The sequence below is a fragment of the Eptatretus burgeri genome, chromosome 5, assembly GCF_056783735.1.
Source record: "Eptatretus burgeri isolate ZD-2024b chromosome 5, Ebu_testis_v1, whole genome shotgun sequence".
NCBI classification, from domain to species: Eukaryota; Metazoa; Chordata; class Myxini; order Myxiniformes; family Myxinidae; genus Eptatretus; species Eptatretus burgeri.
In genome coordinates this window covers 8,277,692-8,297,578 of record NC_140965.1, presented here as the reverse complement: position 1 = coordinate 8,297,578, position 19,887 = coordinate 8,277,692, and the positions used below count along the sequence as shown (strand labels likewise).

At 45.3% G+C, this 19,887-nt stretch overlaps 1 protein-coding gene across 8 annotated transcripts in view; it reads left to right on the top strand.

The window, feature by feature from the left end:
* Positions 1-2,124: 2,124 nt before the first annotated feature.
* Positions 2,125-19,887, top strand: part of GAS2 (growth arrest specific 2) — a 97,112-nt gene continuing 79,349 nt past the window's right edge. For 3 of the 8 annotated variants that reach the window (XM_085880633.1, XM_085880627.1, XM_085880629.1), the window contains exons 1-2: positions 2,125-2,277; positions 4,572-4,721. The gene's annotated coding sequence lies outside the window, so the exon portion shown is untranslated. Of the gene's footprint in view, positions 2,278-4,571; positions 4,722-13,565; positions 13,596-19,887 lie in introns of all 8 variants that reach the window. The other 5 variants (XM_085880628.1, XM_085880634.1, XM_085880637.1 and 2 more) reach the window with 5 other exon arrangements.

The window sequence follows — 19,887 nt, the reverse complement described above, 5'->3', positions numbered from 1 at the left end:
CAGATGATGCAGTCGACTATCTTTGCAGAGACTTTAGATATCCTTTTGGGGGCCCTCGAGGTGCTGAATGAGGAGTCGGAGCCGCTGGGATTACGGGTTTCCTGGGTCAAAACTAAGATCCAGGATTTCAATGACATCTTGGATGCTGCTGTCCTGTCTGTGACTGTTTGTGGTGAGGATGTTGAGGTCGTGGAGAGATTCACTTACCTTGGCAGTGATATTCACGTCTCTGCTGTCTGTGAGCTCGAGGTCAATAGACGTCTGGGTGGGGCCTGGGGAGTCATGGATTCACTGGATAATGGGGTGTGGCGCTGCCGGTACCTGTGCGGGAGGATGAAAGTCCGAGTCTTCAGGTCCTTGGTGCTCTATGGATGCGAGACTTGGACTCTGACCAAGGATCTGAGATGGAGACTTAATTCCTTTGGTACCAGGTCTCTTCGGAGAATCCTTGGCTATCGCTGGTCGGACTTTGTGTCCAACGAGCGGTTGCTGAGAGAGACTCAAATGAGATTTGTTACCTGCAGAGTCCGTGAGCGTCAGTTGCGGCTGTATGGACATGTGGCTCGTTTTCCTGATGCTGATCCTGCTCACCATATTCTCTCAGTGAGGGATTCTCGTGAGTGGAGGAGGCCAGTGGGCCGACCACATGCCTCATGGTTGCAGCAGGTTTATCTGCATCTCTAGGAGATGGGGATAGGCAAGGCATCTGTCTAGGGAATGGCCAGACGGAGGCCCCTGGAGTACCGGCGGAAAGTGGACGCAGTGATGTGTTGCTCTGGTGCATGCTCCCATACCTGACCTGACCTGACCTGAACCACTGGTAGGCATGTATGACCCACAAATATGTAACGGAGAAGAAAGTAAATGTCTATAGGTTTTTTTTTTAATGGTGTGAACAAACTTTGGCACATCACGGGTGATGACGGTTGGGGTCGTTTCATCGACATCACGTGTGTAGTTTCAGAGAAGTTGCTGTATGTGTTTGTAGATAGACTGATGGATCGACGGACAACGTGCCATCCGATGAGCTCCCCGGAACCGGAAGGTTGTTCCAGGCGAACAATTAATGAAGGATCTCCGTTTGTTCGTTGGCATCATGGGTGCGTATCGGTATCGGTCGGGATTAAGGGTTTCGTTTATTGCTGGATGCATCATTTCCATGCATTGCTTCGTTCTTGTTTCCTTCCCCCACGTCATTTGCTCTTCATAAATCTGTTCAAATAAATGGATCCTGACCAATGGACATCTCGCATCCCATGAAAGTTATTTTGCTGCCTTTCTAAAAACAGGACTGCTCATCTTTTCCACCATCTATCTATAATTCCAGCAATGTGTGTGTGTGTGTGTGTGTGTGTGTGTGTGTGTGTGTGTGTGTGTGTGTGTGTGTGTGTGTGTGTGTGTGTCCGCTGTTTCTCGACAACCACTGGTCCGATCTAATTGAAACTTGCCAGGTATATTGCTGGGGACCTGAGGATGTGCCTTTTCAAGGTTTGATATTAATCGGACAAGTGGTTCCCAAGTTATGGCCATTTATTTACCAAACCAATGACAGGACACGGTGCTATGACGTCACAATTGACGTCACAATTCTTCTTCCTCTTTTTATTTTTTTGCACGAATTGCCACGCACTCGTAATGTTTAATAAAACGAGATTCCCCACGCAGACATACCAGCTCCGTGGATTCAACTCGAGACAACACACCGTTCGAAACATCGCTCGACGTTGAAGGACCGGTCATTGATTGTCCTTTCGGGATAAATTCGCCATTCTGAGACACACCTCAGGACGTTAAACTTACAGACCGAATTGAGTTACAAATGTTCAACCGATCGTTGACGTTAACAAACGTGGGAGTCGCCGGAACGTTCAATTACCACAAGTTTGACAGGAATACAGAAAATTGGCAATAACTGTGAATGAAGGAGATTTATCTTCGGATAAAACTATATGAGAAAAAGATTTCAAAGATTTGTAATATTATAAATCACGACTCACAACGGTTTTATCTGATTGTTTGAACCCACAAAGTTTTAGTACGTACAAAACGCCTTGAGGGCAAAATTCATGACGAGTTGTCGGAAGGTTACATCAGATTAATTCCCTGAGAGCATTATTTATGAACAAAAGTTTATTGTTTGCTTCTCCTGTTGGCGCCGTTGTTTGAATTTCGTTATCTTCCTGCGTGAATCGTTGTACATTTTGTGAGGGACAAGAAAAGACAACAACTCCTGGTTCGGGAGTTCCCGGGACCCGCAACACTCTATCAACACTCAGGGTGAGTTAATGAGTGCGTGTTGTGCGAGAGCGGGACCACGTGGTCCGTCGGACGTTGCACCAGACGCACTCAACGAGGAACATTGTGATTCTCGGGCTTGTCCTGGGAAATGTCTCAGATGTGTCTACGTGTACGTACGTGTCCAATATGAATACGTGGACCGATGTGTTGTACACGTGGACAGTATTATGCACGTGTACTCTATATACAGTATTATGCACGTGAACACATCATGTACAGTAATGTTCTTGCATAATGTACACACATCATGTACAGTAATGTTCTTGCATAATGTACACATATACAGTAATGTTCTTGCATAATGTACACATATACAGTAATGTTCTTGCATAATGTGCACACCATGTACAGTAATGTTCTTACATAATGTACACACCATGTACAGTAATGTTCTTACATAATGTACACACCATGTACAGTAATGCTCTTACATAATGTACACACCATGTACAGTAATGCTCTTACATAATGTACACATATACAGTAATGTTCTTGCATAATGTACACACACACACATGTACAGTAATGTTCTTGCATGTACATATACAGTAATGCACAGTAATGTTCTTACATAATGTACACACCATGTACAGTAATGTTCTTACATAATGTACACACATATACAGTAATGTTCTTGCATAATGTACACACACACATGTACAGTAATGTTCTTGCATGTACATATACAGTAATGCACAGTAATGTTCTTACATAATGTACACACACATGTACAGTAATGTTCTTGCATAATGTACACACATCATGTACAGTAATGTTCTTGCATAATGTACACATATACAGTAATGTTCTTGCATAATGTGCACACCATGTACAGTAATGTTCTTACATAATGTACACACCATGTACAGTAATGTTCTTACATAATGTACACACCATGTACAGTAATGTTCTTACATAATGTACACACCATGTACAGTAATGTTCTTACATAATGTACACACCATGTACAGTAATGCTCTTACATAATGTACACATATACAGTAATGTTCTTACATAATGTACACACACACACATGTACAGTAATGTTCTTGCATGTACATATACAGTAATGCACAGTAATGTTCTTACATAATGTACACACCATGTACAGTAATGCTCTTACATAATGTACACACCATGTACAGTAATGCTCTTACATAATGTACACACCATGTACAGTAATGCTCTTACATAATGTACACATATACAGTAATGTTCTTACATAATGTACACACACACACACATGTACAGTAATGTTCTTGCATGTACATATACAGTAATGCACAGTAATGTTCTTACATAATGTACACACATATACAGTAATGTTCTTGCATGTACATATACAGTAATGCACAGTAATGTTCTTACATAATGTACACACCATGTACAGTAATGTTCTTACATAATGTACACACATATACAGTAATGTTCTTACATAATGTACACACACACATGTACAGTAATGTTCTTGCATGTACATATACAGTAATGCACAGTAATGTTCTTACATAATGTACACACACATGTACAGTAATGTTCTTACATAATGTACACACATATACAGTAATGTTCTTGCATAATGTACACACACATGTACAGTAATGTTCTTGCATAATGTACACACATCATGTACAGTAATTTTCTTGCATAATGTACACATATACAGTAATGTTCTTGCATAATGTACAGTAATGTTCTTGCATAATGTACACACCATGTACAGTAATGTTTTTGCATAATGTACACATATACAGTAATGTTCTTGCATAATGTGCACACCATGTACAGTAATGTTCTTGCATAATGTACACACCATGTACAGTAATGTTTTTGCATGTACATATACAGTAATATTCTTGCATAATGTACACATATACAGTAATGTTGTAGCATAATGTACACACATCATGTACAGTAATGTTCTTGCATGTACATATACAGTAATGTTCTTGCATAATGTACACACATGTACAGTAATGTTCTTACATAATGTACACACATCATGTACAGTAATGTTCTTGCATGTACATATACAGTAATGTTCTTGCATAATGTACACACATCATGTACAGTAATGTTCTTGCATGTACATATACAGTAATGTTCTTACATAATGTACACACATGTACAGTAATGTTCTTGCATAATGTACACACATCATGTACAGTAATGTTCTTGCGAAATGGCAGATTGGCTGGTGGGTCGCTGTTGTTTCTTGGAAGTGTGGCTGTGCCCCCTAATGCTGTGCCCTCTAATGCTGTGCCCCATACCAGTCCTCTTGCAACTCATTTCGCCAACCTCAGAAGGATGACGGGCTGAGTCAACCCCGCCCGGTGTTAATTCAATGGCTACGGGACTCGAACTCAGGATCCTAAGGTCCCAAGCCAGCCACCCGAACCCCTAAGTCAACAGCAGGCTTACACGTATGTACAGTATGTATACGTAACGCACGTGTTTGTTATACATGTATGCATACACGTTACGTGTACATTATGGATCATGTTCCACAGCTGACTGCACCAGTCCATGACTGGAACCTTTAACATTGAAAAAAACCCCAAAAAATCAAGAATGGCCCCCGATAGAGCACGTACCTCCGCCAGACTGAACAGTTTACGTTTTGTATCTCACTGATATGCCGGATCTGGATTCCGACCTGAACCAAAATCTAATCGGCTTGTTCTTGTCACCTACCAAAATCATCCATGAGTTTTGTCATAACTCGTCTATCACTTTTTGAAACATGAAGCTAAAAATCGTTTTTGGCCATAACTCTCGATGGTGAAAAATCATTTAAAAAAAATTCTACAATCGGGATGTTGATCTTCACCAAAATCTATTCAATAATTCTGTCACACACCAAATTTGTCAGCCTGGTAGTGGCTCAATGGTTAGGGTGGCTGGCTGAAGAACTTAGGGACTTGAGTTCAAGCCCATTTCATGTCGTTGAATTAACACCAGGTAGGTTAACTCAGCAGGTTATCCTTCTGGTGTTGGTGTAGTGATTGAGCCATTCGAGTATCCTGCGTCGGATTGGCGACCCGTCCAGGATTGTGCCCAATAGCCCAGGAGACTGCTCAGGCAGTACCAGCGCTCTGCATCGAGTATGGTCCCAATGGATTTGCATTTATTTTGGAAATGAGTACCAGCTTGCTGGACACGGGGCATTGCATCGGCGGCACGGCTGCACCCTCAGAAAATGATGCAGCCAGCAGCCATAGGCTGCATACGAATGAAAAACATCAATATAGCCCAGTCTGTCCACCAAGTTCAAAAACATGGACCAACTTCTATCCTCTCATCCCAACTATCTCTTCTTCATATGTGGTGACTTCAATTGTCATCATGCCAGTTGGCTAGGTGTGGGCACCTCCCTCACCTGTCATGGCACTTCAGCAAAGGACTTCTGTGACTCATTGGGACTGACAGTCTGTGAACTTGCTGACCCGGATCTCAGCCAACGGTACTCCATCTCTTCTGGATTTGATTTTGACCAATATCCCAGAAAATGTCTGCAGTTCTTCTTTTGCTCCAATCTGTTAATCTCACCATATACTCGTCAAAGTAGACATCTCCCTGGCTGTTATTGGAGAACCACCTCAGCACCATTGAGTCTGGCATTTCACTCGGACTGACTGGCAGGGTCTTCAAGCAACCATCAAACTTCTCGACTTGTCTCCCATTTCTACTTTCACTGACATCAACTCATCCTGGGAATTCTTTCAAAGAATCACCCTCTCACCCTCTCACCCTCTCACCCTCTCACCCTCTCACCCTCTCACCCTCTCACCCTCTCACCCTCTCACCCTCTCACCCTCTCACCCTCTCACCCTCTCACCCTCTCACCCTCTCACCCTATCACCCTATCACCCTATCACCCTATCACCCTATCACCCTATCACCCTATCACCCTATCACCCTCTCACCCTATCACCCTCTCTCTCTCTACACTGAAGCTTGTGATGGAGCAGTTGTCCTGAAACAACTTGTATTGTCTTTGCCTCATGGAAGGTTAACCCAACTGAGGGCAATCTCAGTTCCTTCCACAAAGCTCGGAACAAGTGTGTGTCTACCCTCAGGAGAGCCAGAAAACAACATCTTTCTCATATCAATTCTGAACTCTCAAACCTGTCTCCCTCCTTCAAATCCTGGTAGCATCTGGTTAAGCCTGTTTCTGGTGTATGCTTCCCCTCCATTTCCCTCCCTTACTTAAACTGGCTATGCAGCTGATGCTGCACATGAAAAGGCTGAATGCCTAAACTCTGTGTTTGCTTCTAAATCTTGTGTCCAAAATACATCACTTTCTGCACCCACCCGACCCAGTCATACCCAGCTGATCCTGGACTCTGTGTCCTTATCTCCCGACAAGGTGTAGATTTTGCTGTCAAACCTCGACTCACATTTTGCAACCGGTCCAGACGGCATCAGCCCACATGTACTAAAAAACCTGCTCTTCTGCTCTTGCTCACCCTCTCTTTGTTCTATTCACCCTCTCATTTGCTCCAGGTCAACTGCCGTCTGCTTGGAAATCTGCAAACATTACCGATGAGCATTAAAAGGTGCAAAAACAGATCCCTGCAACTCCAGACCAATCAGCCTTCTCCCAATCATCATCAAGGTGATTGAATTCATCATCTCTTCTGACATCAAATTCTTCCTCTTCTCCAATGGCTTGATTTCCGATCATCAATTTGGATTCAGAACAGGTCCTCAGTGCCACACATGAGATCAGAGCCATCTCTCTTGACATATCGGTAGATTTTGATGTGGTCTGGCGTAACGCACTGCTCACCAAACACTCTTCCTATGGTATCCAAGGCAATCTCCACTCATGGCTCTCAGACATCCTCTCCTGTTGCAGTCAAGGTGTGGCTCTTAATGTCTCTGTCTCGTCTCTGTCTCGTCTCTGTCTCGTCTCTGTCTCGTCTCTGTCTCGTCTCTGTCTCGTCTCTGTCTCGTCTCTGTCTCGTCTCTGTCTCGTCTCTGTCTCGTCTCTGTCTCGTCTCTGTCTCGTCTCTGTCTCTGTCTCTCTTTGTGTGTCTCTCTCTCTGTCTCTTTGTGTGTCTCTCTGTCTCTGTCTTTCTCTGTCTCATCTCCTCTTCCTGTCCAGGCTGGAGTTCCTTAAAGCAATGTTCTGGGCCGATTCTGGTTTTCATCAATGATCTCTCCAAAAAAAAAAATCTAAATCCATTGGGACCTAACTCTGTGCTAATTGTTGGTGCTGCCTAAGCAGTCTCCTTGGCTATTGGGCACAATCCTGGACAGGTCGCCATTCCCACACAGGATACCAGCAAGCTGGCACTCATTTTGCCAACCTCTGAAGGATGACAGGCACAGTCAACCCCACCTTGTATGAATTCAACAGCCGAGTGGGATTTAAACTCAGCATCCTTGCATCCCAAGCCGACCACCCTAACCATTAAGCCAATGCCAGGAATATAATCTCTCCAACTCTGGAAAATCCTATTTATCTCTTTGCTGATTACTCTACCCTCTGCCATACCATCTGTCACCCCTCAGATTGGTCTCCTCTTCACTCTCTGCAGACCTGGATAAAATCACAATCTGGTCCAACACTTGGAACACATCTCTCAATCCTGACAAATCTCACACTCACTTTTTCTCTCTGAAAGGACCATTTGTAACCCCACCCCCACCTACTTTCTCAAGCATCCTCTTGAAGAAGTCCTTTCATTCAAGCTTTTGGGTCTCACTGTCTGCCATTATCCTTCATGCTAAAACCACATCTCCAAGTTGGCCTCAAAAGCCAGTCGCTGACTGGGCATCCTCCGTCATGCAAAATCCTTCCTTGGCACACCTTAGCTCTTAACCTCAAACAAAGAATTAATCCGCAGCCTGGCAGAGCACTGCTCTCCCCTCGGAGCTGGTGCTCCTGCCTCACACCTTTCTTGACTTCATGCTGTGGAAATCAAGGCTTTTAGGATCATTGGTATCTCCTGCGATGAAGCTGAGTCGTTGGGTCTCTCACTCTCTCACCGCAGGCAGGTCGGTGGTCTTTCTGTCTTCGACCGTCTCCTCTCTGGCCTCACACCCTCCCACTCACCTGCCCTGTCTGTGATCTGTCCCCCCCCCCCCACATATATCCACAGCGCACTCGAGGTCCGCCAGCAACTCCCTTCTGGTGAAACTACAAAAATCAAGAATCCCTGCTCACCTTCACTCTTTCATTCCTCTTTTTTTTTTTTTCCTGCCTCTGGAACAAACTCCCACACTCTCTTGAATCCCATTCCTCCCTTCAGGTCTCCAAAACAGCTGTTTACCACCATCTCTTATCTTCCCCCATCCAAACCTGATCTTTTCTACCCCCATTAATCCACCCCATACTCACCACCTTCAAATTCCTTGCTTTCCTTCCTGAAAGTTCCTGCAGTGTCCATCTTGTTTACCCTGTGTACCCCGCCCCATCTCTCTCCGTTCCACAGATGCCCTAATGTCTCTGCTCCCATCTGTTTTGTGCTTCCCTCTCCCGCCCCTCTTGTCTCCTGCTACCTTTGTTATACATTCTGTGTGTTATCCCGAATACAAGCCTCGACAATATGTTCAAAAAAGAAAGTTTTATCCAAATCCGTCCATAACCTTTTGAGATATCTTGCTAACAGACAGGAGTGAAAACATAACCTCAATCCACCTTTGCTGGCAGAGGGAAAAAGGTGCAAAACAAATTCCCTTAAATACAAACCTATTATCTTTCTTTCATCATAAGCAAGGTAATGGAATCCATCATCACAGTTGATATGAAATCCTTCCTTTTCTCCAATGGCCTAATCACAGATCACCAATTTGGAATCGGACCAGGTTACTCCACCTTTTGACATGCTGCTTCTACTCTCCCAACAATGGATGGAGGCCCTCAATGTCAGACATGAGATCAGGACCATCTCTCTTGACGTATCTTCAGCTTTCGAAACAGTCTGGCACCCCGTGTTGCTCTCCAAACTCTCTGCCTTTGGCAACCAAGGCCAATTCCACACATGGCTTCCTGGCTTCCTCCACTCACGTAGCCAACGTGTGGCACTCAAGGGAATCCTTTCATCTCCTCCCTGTCAAGGCTGGAGTCTTACAAGGCGATGTTCTGGGCCCAGTCCTGTTTGTAATCCTCATCGACGATCTCTCTTACTCTGGAAAATCCTCCATCTATTTGCTGATGACTCCCATCTCTGCCGTGACATTCATCGTCCTCCAGATATATCGGAATAGAATTATTCACAACAGCAAGAGTCTTTGGTGAGGACACTTGCAGATCGAGTGGAAAGAACTTTATTAACACTCCAAATATAGCAAACAAGAAAAACAACAGCGAGAGCGTCCTTCACATTAAGCCATCCACCGAACCTCTCGTAAGTCGCTCTCAGCTCCAACCATTTTTGTCCCGCCTCCGTTGGAGGGAAAACACACCGGTTACGTTCGACGAGCGGACGGATGCTATCCGGTCTCTGCAGGGAAAGGACCGCTATACGTCTAATAACAGAGCATCCACCTCAAATATGCTTGCGCGCAATGTGAGGATAAACATGACTGGTCCCAAGAAGGACCGATTCACTGCCGTGCTCTCCTGCACCACAGACGGTGGCAAACTTCCCGTGTTTGTCATGTTGAAGAGGAAGATAATGCCCAAAGATAAGTTTCCAGCTGGCATCATTGTTTGCGCGCAGCAGAAGGGGTGGATAGACGAGGGCTGGTCCAGGACTGGGTGCGCACGGTCTGGAGTAGTAGGCCGGATGGCGGTCTCTCCTGACGACCGAGCAAGCTCGGCCTGAATGCGTTCATTTGTCACAAGACCGATGGCACCAAAGCTCTGCTCCGTCGGACCAACACCGATCTCATCTTCCCAGGTGGGATGACATCACTCCTGCAGTCCCTCGGTGTCCATCAACAAGCCGTTTAAAGACGGTCTACATCGCTGCTGCTTCGACTGGATAATGAGTGGGGAGAAGACCGAGACATCAAGAGTGGGAAGATGAGAAAGGTCGACCTTCTCGATCGTCAAGATGTGGGAGGAGATGCAATCTGATATCATCAAACGAGCATTTCTGAAATGCTGCATCTCTAACAACTTTGACGGTACAGAGGACGACATAATTTGGGAGGAGAAGGCTGCAAATGATGGTGACACCGATGGGGACTTGCTCCACCCTGATTCGGACAAGGAGTTACGTGCCGTCTTCGAAGAGGAAAGCATTGACTAGGATTTCCTCGTGTTTAGCTGAAAAGCTTCATCCAACCCAAACGGCTCTTTTCAGAGCCACAAATCCACAATAAATATTTGTGACACTGGTATGAATCCCTTTTCTTCCTTGTTTGAGTAACAAAAAAAAAATCCTCTTTGGGATATTGAAAAATACTAACTTCTAGGTACCCTCTCCTCTTTCTTCAACTTCTTGAAAATGAGAATAAGACTGTTAGACGAAATTGAGCGGACATGTGAGTAAGCATGTTGATACCTCCATTACTTTGTTCCATACAAAGTTAATGTACAAACGTATTTTCAGTCGATCTCGATCAGAAAATAAAATGATGAATATATTAATTTCTTTTGAGGGTGGAAAAACAGGGTAGCGGTTAATACACGGCCGTGGTTTTATACACCAGAAAAAAAAACGGTATAATCTTTCAATCCTGCCAAATCTCACACACTCACTAGCTCTCTCCAAAAGGACCGTCTGGCAATCCCTTCTGTCTACTTTGTAAACAATCCTCTTGAAGAAGTTCAGCCATGATCTTTCTTGGGCGATCCACATTTCAAAATTGGCCTCCAAAGCCATTTGCCGTCTTGGCATCCTCCTTTGCACAAAGCCATTCCTTGGCACACCTGAACTCCTGTCCCCACCTACAAGGCCTTCATCCGCATCTTCATGGAGTACTACTCTCCCATCTCGGCTGGCTCCCCTGTATCAGGGCTTGCTTCTCTTGATGCCATGGAAACCAAAGCTTTCAAGATCATTGGAATCTCCCTCGCTGAAGCTGAGTCTACGGGCCTATCGCATTACCATTGCAGTCAGTTGTCTCTATCTTCTACGGCCGGTGGTCTTTGCCTTCTACGGCCAACTTTATGGTCTTGCCCCCCCCCCCCCTGCGCTTTCCGTGCTTTGTCTCCCAGGTTTCTGCAGGGCGTACACACTCTACCATAAATCCAATTCTGGTGAAATTCCCAAAATACAGAATCCCTGCTCACCTTCTCTCATTTGTTCCTCTATTTACCTGCCTGTGGAACCAACTTCCACATTCTCTTCAATCTCATTCTTCACTCAATGTGTTCAAGCCAGCTGCTCACTACCATCTCAGATCATTGCCCACCCAAAACCATGATCTTTTTCTACCCCTGCTAACCCCACAATCCCAAGCTCACCGCCTTCCAAATTTCCAGTCTTTCCTTCCTGAGTCTGCTTTTGTATCCATCTTGTCCACCCCATGCATCCTCCCCTACCCCTCTTTAACCCAATTTCCCTTATTTTTCCAAGTCTCCCTCTATTTTGTCCTTCAACTCTGCTCTTGGTGTTCCCTCCTCTTTCTGCTGGTCCTTTTATTCTGTTGTGGCCTGATCCGTTCAGTGTTCTCGCGCTTCCATGAGCCTTGACCTTGCACACAAAAGCAAAAGCTCCTTTCCTTTCCTTGGATTTCTATGAGGGTCATAAGACATGATGTGAACCTTTTGTTATGGAAGGGGCAAGAGTGACTTGGAACACAATGATACCTGTCTTCTATCCTTTCTTAAAAATAATTTATCATTATTATTATTATAATTTGTACAGTGGACTTGATGTTCAAGTAAGGGGCTGCACATTTATTTCCTGGTTCTGTGCCTCGATTGAGACAAGGTTGCGGTTTTCCACCACTTGCCGAAACCTCGATGGACCAGGACTCGATATGAACGAGTCGGACGAACTTGCCGAGCTGTTATGCTTTCTTGAAGACCTCAGTTGCATGGCTAAGCTAAAATCTGATGGTCCACTTTGGGAAGCCACCAAGAAGGTTTGAATGCGACTCGATGTCCTCAACCTCACCACACACCTCCATTATAACACCCTTGTGCGCACCCGCTCTAGTCATCAAGGATTTTGCCTGTGGTATCCAAAACTTACCAACTGGCTCCACACATGCAACCAGTACACACAGCAGCTCTCAGCTGTATGCTTTCACCTCCTCTCCCAATAGAGGCTGAATTACCTCAAAGCACAGTTCAGGCCCAGTTTTGATCGTCATCTATCTATAATTCCGTGTGTGTGTGTGTGTGTGTGTGTGTGTGTGTGTGTGTGTGTGTGCGCGTGTGTGTGACCGCTGTTTCTCGACAACCGCTGGTACGATCTAATTGAAACTTGCCAGGTATATTGCTGGGCACCTGAGGATGTGCCTTTTCAAGGTTTGATATTAATCGGACAAGTGCTTCCCAAGTTATGGCCATTTATTTACCAAACCAATGACGAGACACGTTGTTGCGTGGGCGTGGCCGATGGGGGAAGGGAAGCTCAGCCGCGTTCCCCGTTACGGGTTACAACGTACGGGCTTCCGGAGAGTGATGACTTTGTGTATTCTAATAATATCTCGATTTCTTATGCGCATTTATAGATAAACACAATGCCCCAAGTTATGATCGTTTTCATATTAGACGGTGCATAAATTTCGATAACATCAGAGTGAGCTGGTATGCTCTGAACGTACTAGTATACTTCCCATACTGGGAAGTTTATGGGCACGTACTAGTATACTTCAATAACCGATCTGATGCTCTCGAAAATCCTCTCCAGACCACTGCACAGTGGTCCTGTGAAGAGGTTTCCCTGTTTCAGGATTTGGTGACTATTTTGCCAGTTTTTTCCTCTTCTTCCTTTTTCTTTGTCGCCCTTTACAAATGGCGGCTCTCAGCCTTGTTTCGGGTGAATTTCAAAAATAAAAAATTGTTTCAGTACACCGTCGTCTTGCCTAGTCATCCATTCCTTTTCAAGATCTTTTCTACCACTGTTGACCCTCTCCAGCCCCCAAACACCCCTCTGACCTTCAGGCTGCAATCCTTCAAACATAAAAAAATTCCTCTCCTGTTCTCTCCACTTTTCATGCATGTGCTTTCTTGTTTGTATCTGGTTTTTTTTTTCCCCACCACCCCACTGTGACTTTATTTCCCCTTCCACTATCTATCACGTGATTTTTTTTTTTTTTAAATTGATGAGTTTATAATTTATGGACAGAAAAAAGAAAATTGTGCACATGATGGGCACTCCATAATGTTGCATCCCCCCCCCTCCTCCCCCTAGCTCGCTGGCAGGATAATCCAGACTCCAGAGGTATGGACAATTGCCTGGATTTGAATATCTGCCGAACTATAAGCTGTCATTCTGGTGTTTCGCAGGCAGGGTGATTGATCAATGTCCGTGCCCTCCATCGGATGGACGTTAAACCGGACGTCCTATATACCGGCATTAGTTTGTGGAAGTTAAAGATCCCACGGTGTCCTTGAAGAGTCGGTGAGTCATCTCCGGCACCCCTGGCCAAATTCCAAATTCTTTCCCTCACCGACAGGGGGCATTGTATCAGCTGCACAGCTGTGGCCCCAGCAAATGATGCTACTCGCAGCCATGTGCTTCATGTGAAAGAAGGAGAAGATCCCCCGAGTTGATAGCAGTATTATTATATCTTCTACGAGCCTAGACTCTGTATCCAATAATTATTAGACAACAAAAGATGCACGTTCATTACAGCACAATAAATTGGGAGACATGAATGTAGGTTTGCCTGAATTGTAAGGACACTTGTGGGCAGTGGATAAATGAACACAGGATTATGGGGTTTGCAAATGCGTGCCAGCATCCCGTACGCTAACGTGCTCAGATGGGAAACGCCAAAAAGACCGACCCAAGCCGTTTGCTGGCCTCGTGCTGTCCAACTGTTTTGTCATAATAATAATCCCATTCCTTTCACACCATGAAGACCCGTAGGATTGCCGAAGCAGTTTCATTGGCAAGGGGTACAGTCCTGGACGGGTCGTCACTCCGACTCAGGTTACCCTGAACGGTTATTGCCCCAGTACGCTAGGTCCTCATTTCGCCGACCTTGGAAGAATGACAGGCTGAGTCAACCCCACCTGGTGCTAATTGGACAACCGACAGGGGCTCAAACTCAGGACCCTAATGTCCCAAGCCAGCCACCTGAACAGCTAAGCCAACACCAGGCTTGTTTTGTCATGCTAATACTATCAAATAAATAACTTTTAATACTATTAGCTGCAGTTTTTGAGATTAAAATTTAATTTTTTTTGTACTAAAATGCATTATTGACTGTCCACGTACCATAATTTCTAAAATCAAATATTAATGGTAATCGGCCTTCCTGTTCATCTGGTATTCTAGTGTAAACCAATCCACCTCCCCCTTCCCTTTAATTCCCAAGCAGCCTCTTGCCAAAGGAAGCAACAGAGATTGCGAAGTGGGGGACCCTGGCCCAGGCCCTTTCCTTCACACAACCCCTCAATTCATGCCTGTCAAGGCTGCCCTTCATGGCACCGAAGCCACCTTGTTGACAGCTAGTCCTTTTAATCTTGTTTTGCTGGATGCGAGCGACGCACCGCTCGTCTTGTACTGATGCCTCAACATCTTGTTAATGTTGCTCTTCACGGTGCAAGAGTCGCCTCTTTCAGTGGTTGTTTCTGTGCCCGCTGTCGTGGACATGGACGGTGTTAAAAAAAAAAAAATCTCCCAAAACTTTGTGAGGGTTTTGTTTTTCTTTGCAGGGAGATGTTTTCACCGAATGGTGAAAACACTGCCACGCTATATTCCGGATATCCTTGGATGTTTCAGGCCTGTAGCCCTGGCTCATGATGCCTGGGAGCAAGGTTCAAATCTCATGTACCATATGTGTTTGTCCGTCGTCTACGAATGCCCGAGTAATTCGCGTAAAAGCACACCAATGTCTTCTAATGGGTTTTCTCCTGAATGTGATGTGTGCGCAAGCTCCTTCATGGGCCTTGCATCATTTCGATGGAGTCTGGTTCTCTTCAATTATTTATTTTTGTTGCACAAATGTTTGATGCTGTTACACACTGTTGGACATTTCACAAGCGCTCTCATAATTTTGTTATTTCGACTCTCTGACCTATCGTCGAAATTGCGTCGCATCTTGCGTAATTCATGTCCACTTTTACTGACAAAGTAATGCTGCACGACATTTCCAGAAGTCTCCATCACCTTCACTTTGCTGAACGTTGCATCAGATTTGACCCTCGACCTGCTGGAAAGTTGGAGAACGAGCAGCCTTTGAGCTTTTAGACCCCTCACTCTCACTCTCTTGTCTTGTAGCACGTTCGAACTGATCACTTTGACCGTCTCTGGTTTTTCCTTGCTCTGGTTATTATTTTGTCTTGTTACTCAATGCAGTCTTTGTTGCCTCATCCAAAGCCAGAAGAGTCAATATTTTGTTATTTTTTTTTATAAATGTCGTGGGTTTTGGGTGGGTGCTCGATTCATGGCAAACACTTGAGCTTCTGTTCGCACCATCATCTATGAACCGTAGGGGCCTTCTGTGGCTTGGAGTAGGGGCAACCCTTATTTACAACCAAACTCCAGAATGATTGGCTCCGTGACCCGAGAAACATGCAGTTTGCAAAGATCTGTTCAATGTGTGTTCCTCGGTCATTTCTTGGTTTTTGAGTGCTTTGTCGGGCTGCTCATTTTAAAGCCAATTCCGAAGCCTTTTGAAGGCAAACTTTTAAATTTTTCAAATTTTGTTACTCGTAATAGGTGCCCACAACCATCCTTCACCATGCTGTGAAACGTGAGCTGAGGGTTATTAATTTATTTATTTATTTTGCCCCCACCCTCACTTCTTTTTTCACCTTTTAATATTTCAAAGGAGGTTATATTATAATCCCTGTTTGTCTGAGTCTGTCTGTGAGCACCGTATCTCAGAAAGTGATGGATGGATTCGGATGACACTTGATGGACAGGTTGGGTGTGTGACGAGGACGAATTGATTCGATTTTGGTGAAGATCTGGATACGCCTCCGAGAATACATGTATTAAAAAAAAAATTCAAACTGATTCCTCATGATTTACAGTAAACTTTAAATATTGCAGGGGGTACCATCCTGGAAAATGCCACGATATTCAAAACCACGATAGTTGAAACCAATTTCCTGTGGGAACTAGAACGACACTCGGTAGAGCACATACTGTTGTGGTGCCAGGGTTCGGTAGCGAGGAACGACCACTAGATGGAGCAGTAGGGCTGGCTCCCACCGAACACCGGAATTGAAGGTTGTCACTCCGGATAACTCCGAAGTCAATGGGTCGCTTAATGGACCGTGGTCGCCAATATTCCAACCGCACGGTTAGGGTCTTTTTGTCTAATTCCATATTACCTAATTAGCCGCGCGATCTAGCTACCGGGGAAGCCACACCCTCGGCCGGCTTTGTCCGAACCAAGTCGGTTTCCGACTCGGATCCGGCGTTACCAAAGCCGCGCCGGCCCAAATAACAATTTACGGCACAATCGGCCTCCCTAATTCTCAAGCCCGAACCATACTGGGTCAATGAAAGAAAACACAGACAACGAAATGGAACATTTAACAGTTATTTATTTACAAGGTAATAGGGAGGGAAACACAGAGCAGACTTAATCACGAATATAGATGTAGGCAAATGTACAATGGCAATCATTGAAATGATTTCTACTTATCAGACTGGCCACAGGCAGACATAAACACCCAAAAAGGAATGGACCTCGTGGGTCTTTCTTCGGCCCCTCAGCTCGGATGGAAGGCGAGCTGGGGGTCAGAGTCTGGCCGGGTACTTGGCCGCCTCGTGCAGTTTTACCGACTCGCACTTGTGGAGCTCGGAGTCCGTGGACGGGAATGGGGTTCCCCAACTCGAACGCTCCAACACAACCCACCAGGGTGGGACTCGAACCCACGATCCAGAATCCAACGAGCCCACGATCCTGGCTGCCACGAACGACGATCGACGACACGAGCACCACGAAACACCTCCACCACGACCACCACCACCACGACCACCAACACGACCACCGACCACCAAGGAACCCCAAAAAAGACCGCTGCTGAGACAGCTCGCCACCCTTCGCATCCCTCCCCTGGACGGGTGGAGGGATCCGCTCTGAGGTAACTTGCCTCCGGATTGGTCGGGGGGCGTCGGGCGATCGGTGTCCTCTACTCATTGGTGGAGGTGAACATTCCATCTGGCTGGGGTGGGGTCGGCTCTGAGGTGATCTCACTCCCGATTGGACGGGGGGAACATTCCATCTTGCTTGGGCGGAGTCGGCCCTGAGGTGATCTCACCCCCGATTGGACGAGGGGAACATTCCATCTTGCTGGGGAGGAGTCGGCCCTGAGGTGATCTCACTCCTGCCTATGTCCGTGACCTCGAACACGTGTGTAATGGCGCTGAAGGAGTGGAGGGGGATTTAATGCAGAAGACTAACGAGAAAGAAACTCGCAGCGCACACATTAAATTCCCATTAGACATAGGGGAGAGATTCTAACTATCCACATGTACTTAACGAAATAACTAAACTTTGGGTCAACTGTATGTGTGAATGCGAATGGTTTCCAGATTCGTAACAATACCTCCGCCAGGCTGAACAGTTTACGTTTTGTATCCCACTGATAGGCCGGATCTGGATCCAGATCTGAACCAAAATCTAATCGGCTTCTTCTTCTTGTCATCTCACCAACTCATCCACCTTGCCTCAACGGAATCTGTCCACAACTTTTTGAACTTTCTTGCTATATATTGTTTTGTCGCCATCTCCCAATGGTGAAGAATTGCTTCAAAATAATTATAGCCAGATCTGGATCTTCACCAAAATATAATCATTTTGTCCATGGCATGCACCCAAGCTCTCCAACAAATTCAGTCCAGATCCGTTCACAACTTTTTGAGATATCCTGCTCACAGACACACAAATGGACAGGGGTGAAAACATAACCTCCGCCCACCTTAGGTGGTGGAGGTAACCAGCACTGCACTCTGTAGAGCGTATTCCTACGCCAGGCTGAACACTTTATGTTTTCTATCCCACTGATGGGCTGGATCTGGATCCGGACCTGAACCGAAATTGAATCTGCTTGTTCTCATCACCTGTCCAACTCATCTACCTTGTTTCATGCAAATCGGTCCACAACTTTTTGAACTATCGTTTATTGCCTCCATCTCTCAATGGTGAAGAATCGCTTATAAGGATTTTTTTATTTTTTTATTTTTAAATCTGGATCTGCAACCTGATCTTCACTAACAGTGAAGACTTCACCAAAGTCTTCACCATTCTTCCTTGTCACAGACCCAACCTGCCCACCGAGTTTGGGCCGAATCCGTCCACAACCTTTCACAGACAGACAGACAAACAGCTGAAAACATAACGCTCGCCCACCTTCAGTGGTGGAGGTGATGAAATCTGTCAGTTTCCTATTAACTAAAGTGTCTAACAGAGATGAAGTGATATCTGGCATTTCCTGTTATTGTTGCAACCTCGTTGATGATAATTTCTAGATGCAATGCCTCGTTCCTTGTTAGATGTCTGATGGGGGCAACAGTCACATTTTGCTTGTACCAGAAGTGGCTACTAGGAATTTTGCAGCATCTGTCACGATGGTCTTCCGTAGCCTATCAATCTGTCAGATGTCGTGCTTGATAGATTCACCAATGCTCCTCACTGTCCCATTTACCATGGGAGGTGTAGAAAAAGTGTCGTTCCACATTCACTCTGTGCTTTGTCTGAAGATGAGGAACGGCTGCTGCGATAAGCCAGTTCTTGAACTTGGATGCTGGCTCATCCGACCACACTGACAGCAGCTTTGCATCTTGTTGTAGTAATCAATAATAGACCTTTTCGATTGGCTTTATTCTCACAAAACCCATACGCATATCTACAACAACATAAATATACATAGGGTAAGAATAACAAAATACAATTACTTGTACACATAATACTGAAGGCAAATACCACATACGCATCACATAATAACGAAGTTAAACTCCATACTCTAACACCAATTACATTCCTCAGAGTACATTATTCCTAATATAGTATATAACATACCATTACTGTTCCAGCATGACTTTCCATGGAGTGCGTGGTATACGTGTCAACACCAGCCATTGACCTTCATATACAGTGCTGCCACATCCGCCCAATTACCGTTGCCGCCAATTACAGTATGGCACTTTATTATCACAACATTCACCCCCTTCCGAGATATCTATCTCTATAAATCTAGTCTAATAGGAGGACGAATGGTGCGACCGGATCTTCTTGGCACTGGAGGGTTATCCACAGCATCTGATTGCTGTGGAGTTGCAGGAACCATATCAGGAACGAGATCATCCCCCTCTCAGCAGGGTGTGTCTTGGGGACTACCCTGGGGAATTACATTTTCTTCAGAAGCCTGAGGTAGAATTTGGGGTTCACTCTTGGATGGGGTTCCAATTGGGGCTAAGTGTCTAACAGAGACCGTAGTTTCCCTGCCATCCGGGTAGCGAATATGGGCATAGTGGGGTCCTGCTTGGAGGAGGTCGACTTCATCCACAAGGGGATCAGTTTTATTCGTGCGTACGTGACGCTTCAGCA